Consider the following 6967-nt stretch of genomic DNA (forward strand, 5'->3'; position numbering starts at 1 on the left):
AGGCATGCCGAACACCAAGCAGACTATGAAGCTGGTTAGGTGAACTTGTACATCATACTTCCATTCCTTTTGCCACACGATATATGTTGTCGGGCTCCAGGCGAGTCTGTCATCCTTGTGCTAGCCCAAGTTCTTTCTCATTTCAGTGATGCCGACCATAATCCGGATTATCTCATAATCCTTGTCACATGGACATGCTTATCCTAGTTGGATCATACAAGGGGCCCAGCGTATACCTCTCCTGGCCGGAGGGGCAAATCCCATCTTGCTCGACCATGTCTCGCAGCATGGGTCTGGACAAGCCCGAAACCTACCTTTGTAACTACCCAGTCACGGAGTAGCGTTTGGTCGGCCCAAAGCAGGTCTGTCACCATCCCGAGTACATGCGTCAGCTCAGGTCTTAGGACATAGAACGTATGTTGCACTAGAGACTCGCAGATGACATATCGCTGTGTTTCATAGTTGGGTCTGTCCGACTCGAACCTTATCTCGACTCGGATCCGACTACATCGAATCCGACAAGACTTTCCAAGTCCATATTATCCGGTTAGCATCCAATGCTCCATGGCTAGTGAGACCAAGCCATCGACCGTGTCATATGCTAGTCTAGTCGGCTGCACGTCCACACAGCCCTTTCTACTACGGACCTTTTAGGACAGTCATCATACCATGCATAGTCCCACAAACAAGTCACGTACTTGCTGATACACATCATTGATAATGTCCAAGGACTATCTGTATTCATAAAAACATAGGAAATATCATCATACATGATTGCCTCTAGGGCATATGTCCAACACATAGTCCGTGTAATCCCAAGAGTGGTCGGGAACTCGACAAATTACTATCTTCTATAGACGATAGTCACCATGATCATAGTTGAACGTACGTAGGATACCGGTGTGCTCAACCTCTGGGCAGTCTGAGATTTTTGGAAGTGGAACCCGGTGATGAGTGTACACATTCACAAGTTCCCACTCGCAGTTGTACCCAATATAAACAACCCAATCTGCATTTGCGCCTTCCCAAGCCTTACCCTCAAGCGATGGCATCTTAACATCACACGTATCATTATCAAGCGGCACCAACTTGCACAAGACGAGGCTTGCGTCGTCCGCGTGCTAGTGACCAGGGTCACGGTGAAGAAGATAGGGGAGATCAAACCACTCCTGGACCCTTGGGTTCTTTGTAATGATGCTATTAGTTGAGTCGAGAATGGTCTTGAACGAACCTGCCATGCTAGCCGAGGTGATGACGTCGCACCGATTAATGAATTCCTCCACCACGTCATCATTCAGATCGGGGCAAGAATACAGGGTCGTTTCTGGCTTGTTCCCTCCATGGAGAAGACGATCGAACAATGGCAGAAGGAAGGGTGAAGGCAAATGGAGGAGGGAGGAAGAGCGTGCGACAGCAGTTCCAAATCAAGAGGGAAAGGCGGAGAGTCGGTGGACAGTTGCCACGGTAAACGAAGAGGTGCCCCGGCTTACAGAGACGTCCGTTCGGAAATTGTACAAAAGGACTCGCCGTCGTCTCACTAACATGTTCGAATGGGACCACATGTCAACGAAGAGGCTAGTGCGGAGCGGACGGTTGACACAGAGGTCACACACTGACGACAAGGCCGTCTTGTTAGACGTAGCGCCCGCGCAGGATGGCTTCCGTCCCCCACACGAGCTAAGCCACTTCGCAGCCCAATACGGTTGGTCCGCCACGCCGCTAGGCCAACTCCAGTGCGTGCATCTCGGACGCGTGCTCGCTCAGCCCCCTTTCCCTCGACGCCCTGGAGCTACCCAACCATGCCAAATTGTTTTGCGCACCCGGCGGCCGGATTTAGAGCGGATTCGGTCGGGCTTGAGCTCGCCCGGCTGTGGGAGGCCGCGCCGCGCCATGGACTGGCCCGGCACCGGGCCGGAAGGCCCCGGCAAGGCCGTAAGGCCGGATGCAGGTACTGACTCCTCCTCTTGCCACTCGGATCTACACCATCAGCGGTCCGCCAGCAGGTGCATGAATGGCGGTCGGCCAGGCTCGGTGCTGGCCCGAAAGCTCGTCGGCGCACCGTTACCACTCATTACGTGCGACGACTGCCCAAAGAAGGTCTTGCGCCACGTGTCTACAATGCCGAAACATCCCGGATGGGTGTTCATCAAGTGCTCAACCGATGGGGTATGTGCTACTTTAGCTTCGGATGTGCTGTCGGATTAGACTAGTTGTGCTAATTAAAATTTTATTGTGTAGAATGGATGCATGTTTTGGTATTGGGAAGAAGAGTACATCGATATATTGATAGAGCGCAATTTAGTAGATGTTCTAGCACTTTTAGCTAGCATAGAGGCTAGAGATGAGACTAGTGCACTTGTTGATAGAATAGAGGCTAGACATGAGACTAGATGCGAGGAAGCAATGTCTACTTCTTTACACTCGAAGAAGAAAGAAGCATGCAAAATCGAGCCTCCGCAGATCAATAATGAATGCATCAAGAAGGCACTAATCCAACTTACAGCAGCAGTTATGGAAGTTGGATATCTTCTAAAATGTATTCTTGTGGTTCTTGTTTTCTTTGGTCTTGCTTTTCTAGTCAAATTTTGGTGATGTATTCCATGTACCAAAAATCAATGATGAAAAAAAGATATGTGTTTGCAAAGAAAAATGTACGCGGCCGGGATGCATCCACGCGTTTGGCGCACGGCCACCGCATCTGAGAAATGGCCCGGACACAGCAAAACGGAGGTCCGTTTGGGGTCATGCGTTGGAGTTGGCCTTACAAGTGGGACCACAGTTGAGGAAACCGACTATCGGCAAACCCCCACCTCGCCCGCCGCTCGATGGCTGAGTTAGAGAAATGAGGAGGTTGAAGAGATAACTGTAGCACGGACTCCAAGAAATATGGTGTCAGATGGAAGTCGTGCTGGTGGCGTGTGCCGTACTACTGGACGTGAATGCTTGTTCTGGCCCATGCCACCCTACTATATATCGAGGATTCGAGGTGCTGGTTACGTAAAGTGAACACATTAACATATGGCCCACCTCACACTATGGCCAAATTTCCTGGAGTCTGTGCTAGGTTAAAAAGTGTTCTTTGTGAGGGTGGGTGGCTGGTCTCAAGGTTAAAACTTGTTGTATTACGTATACGTAGACGTAGAGATAGTGCACGAGTTTTGAAAGTTTGAACCCAAACATCAGAATGCAATTTCTACTGGACACATCTGAGGATCTAGGATGATGGGATTCACAGCTACAGTAAAAACACCCGCCCGACGCGGGAAGCATGTGAAGCTAGTACAAATAGTAGTACTATTGTTGATTGGACTCATCTGATAACCTGTTGCAATGGACGTACAATTATGTATTCGGAAAATACTTTTTTGCCTCATCATAGCACCCACTCAGAGAAGCGACTCGAAAGCCATTCATAAATTTAGTAAGTTTATCACAGGCATATCATTTTATTACATACAACAGGTCATCAACCCACAACGACAACGAGGATACATTATAAATACTAAAGCTTTCGTCACACAATAAATAACATGCAATGAAATGAACTTCAGGTCAAACACTCGTCCGTGTTGTAAATGCTCGCTTTGAACCAGAAGTGATTCTCTGGGAAGGGCCAGCTACTATCAATCCCGAGACCAACGCAGGACTGATCATCCAGGCTGAAGCGGCCTATGTCAGGACGCATATTGTGATAGCCCCGGTAGGGAACCATAGCAATGTCCAAGGTATAGATACAGTTGCTTCTCATAAATGGTAGTAACGTTGTGTGAACAATAGCTGGATCGCTTTCACCCTTATTGGATAGTTTTGTCCAAGGAAGAGTGAGTTTCCTCCAAGTGTATCAATACTAAACCAGGGAGAAGGTGTTGGCGCTAGCATAGTAGTATCCATCCCGAATACCCTGCAACGGATGTTGGAATAGGTCCGGAGAGTGCGACCATGGGAGACAACACCTGCTTCCTTAGTAACATCAGCAATGCCCTCTATACATACAAGAAGAGGTAATCCATCGGAACAAGTTGCCAGACGCCACTGAGTATATGGTTCCTCATGCTCGTGATCATCATCGTCGTCATCTCCCCCTTGGTTATAATTTTTTTCAAATATAGGTGGTGGAATGTTCACAGGACCTTGGAAACACAAGAAGGTTAATTAGTAAAGGGAAACTAGCTAATCCTTATGCATGTGGATGAAACAATTATAATTATGGTGGATGACAAATGTACCGAAAGCATAAGGATTCCATGCAAAAACAGTGCCACGAGTGGTGGCAGCAAATACAAGACCCTCGTATTGAATTGCATCACAGTACACATCCATGTATAGAAACTGATATTTGAGCAATATCCATCCAGTCCAACTATGAAGGAAGGCAACATGCTTTTCGAAGATAGCAACAACTCCATAGTCCGTGTAATCCCAAGAGCGGTCAGGAACTCAAAAAATTGCTATCTTCTGCAGACGACATTAACCATGATCGTAGTTGAACGTACGTAGAATACCGGTGTGCTCAACCTCTGGGTAGTCTTAGCTTTTTGGAAGTGGAACCCGGTGACGAGTGTACACATTCAAAAGTTCCCACTCGCAGTGGTACCCAATATAAACAGCCCAATCTCCATTTGCACCTGCCCAAGCCTTACCCTCAATGTATGGCATCATAAAATCACACGTATCATTATCAAGCGGCACCAACTTGCACAACGCGAGGCTTGTGTCGTCCGCGCGCTAGTGACCAGGGTCACAGTGAAGAAGATAGGGGAGATCAAACCACTCCTGGACCCTTGGGTTCTTTGTAATGATGCTATTAGTTGAGTCGAGAATGGTCTTGAACGAACGTGCCATGCTAGCTGAGGTGATGACGTCGCACCGATTAATGAATTCCTCCACCACGTCATCATTCAGATCGGGGCAAGAATACGAGGTCGTTTCTGGCTATCTATAATTGTTGATACGTCACCAACATATCTATAATTTTTTATTGTTCCATGCTATTATATTATCTATTTTGGATGTTTAATGGGCTTTAATATGCTCTTTTATATTATTTTTATGACTAACCTATTAACCGAAGGCCTAGTGCCAGTTTCTATTTTTTGGCCTATTTCAGTGTTTTGCAAAAAAGGAATACCAAATGGAATCCAAACAGAATGAAACCTTCGCGATGATCTTTCTTGGAACAAAAGCAATCCAGAAGACTTGGAGTTGAAGTCTGGAACTCCACGAGGCGGCCACGAGGCAGGAGGGCGCGCCCAGGGGGGTAGGCGCACCTCCCACCCTCGTGGGCCCCACAGAGCTCCACCGACATACTTCTTTCGCCTATATATACTCTTATACCCTAAAAACATCAGGAGGAGCCACGAAACCACTTTTCCACCGCCGCTACCTTCTGTACCCATGAGATCCCATCTTGGGGCCTTTTCCGGCGATCTGCCGGAGGGGGAATCGATCACGGAGGGCTTCTACATCAACACCATAGCCTCTCCGATGATGTGTGAGTAGCTTACCACAGACCTTCGAGTCCATAGTTATTAGCTAGATGGCTTGTTCTCTCTCTTCGGTTCTCAATACAAAGTTCTCCTCGATGTTCTTGGAGATCTATTCGATGTAATACTCTTTTGCGGTGTGTTTGCCGAGATCCGATGAATTGTGGATTTATGATCAAGTTTCTCTATGAATAATATTTGGTTCTTCGCTGAATTCTTATATGCATGATTTGATATCTTCGCAAGTCTCTTTGAATTATCGGTTTAGTTTGGCCTACTAGATTGATCTTCCTTGCAATGGGATAAGTGCGTAGCTTTGGGTTCAATGTTGCGGTGTCCTTTCCTAGTGACAGTAGGGGCAGCAAGGCACGTATTGTATTGTTGCCATCGAGGATAAAAAGATGGGGTTTATCTCATATTGCTTGAGTTTATCCCTCTACATCATGTCATCTTGCTTAATGCATTACTCTGTTCTTATGAACTTAATGCTCTAGATGTATGCTGGATAGTGGTCGATGTGTGGAGTAATAGTAGTAGATGCAGAATCGTTTCAGTCTACTTGACACGGACGTGATGCCTATATTCATGATCATGCCTAGATATTCTCATAATTATGCGCTTTTCTATCAATTGCTTGGTTTGTCATCGGGGTTCTACATGATTTGAGCATTTTGTGTGACAAAGATGGAGCATAGCCAAACTATATGATTTTGTAGGGATGAACTTTCTTTGGCCATGTTATTTTGAGAAGACATGATTACTTCGTTAGTATGCTTGAAGTATTATTATTATTATGTCAATATTAAACTTTTGTCTTGAATCTTTCGGATCTGAACATTCATGCCACAATAAGGAAATTACATTGAAAATTATGTTAGGTAGCATTCCACATCAAATTTTTTGTTTTTATCATTTACCTACTCGAGGACGTGCAGGAATTAAGCTTGCTGTCAGGGATATACGCCGCGATATGACCCGACCGGAGTTATAACCCGGCTGGGACTTGATAACCCGACAGGTGTTAAGTCAGATCATAACCCGGCAGGTGGTAAGTCAGATTATAACCCGGCAGACACTCATAACCCGGCAGACAGTCATACCCCGGCAGGCAATCATAACCCGGCAGACAGAGTCGCCTGGGGTTAACAAGCCCGAGACATTAAGAAGCCCAAGATGTTAACAACCCCATGAAGAGAAGTCAAAATAATTTAAGTCTTAATCCGAGTTGGACTCTACATGTAACCTGCCCCTTCAACATATATAAGGAGGGGCAGGGCACCCCAAGAGGGACAAGTAAGGAGAGAAATAATCTTAGGGCTTGACATAACTAGGAGAGCCGGTTTACGGCGACTCCCTCATGATCATAATGAGACCTAGCCTCAAGCAGCATGTAGGGTTGTTACCGGATGATGTTTCCCGGGGCCCGAAGCTGTCTAAATCCTTGTCTTGTGTTGCTTCTCTCGATTCTGATCAACCCCTCTCAA

Source organism: Triticum aestivum, chromosome 3D (assembly GCF_018294505.1).
Source record: "Triticum aestivum cultivar Chinese Spring chromosome 3D, IWGSC CS RefSeq v2.1, whole genome shotgun sequence".
Taxonomy (NCBI): domain Eukaryota; kingdom Viridiplantae; phylum Streptophyta; class Magnoliopsida; order Poales; family Poaceae; genus Triticum; species Triticum aestivum.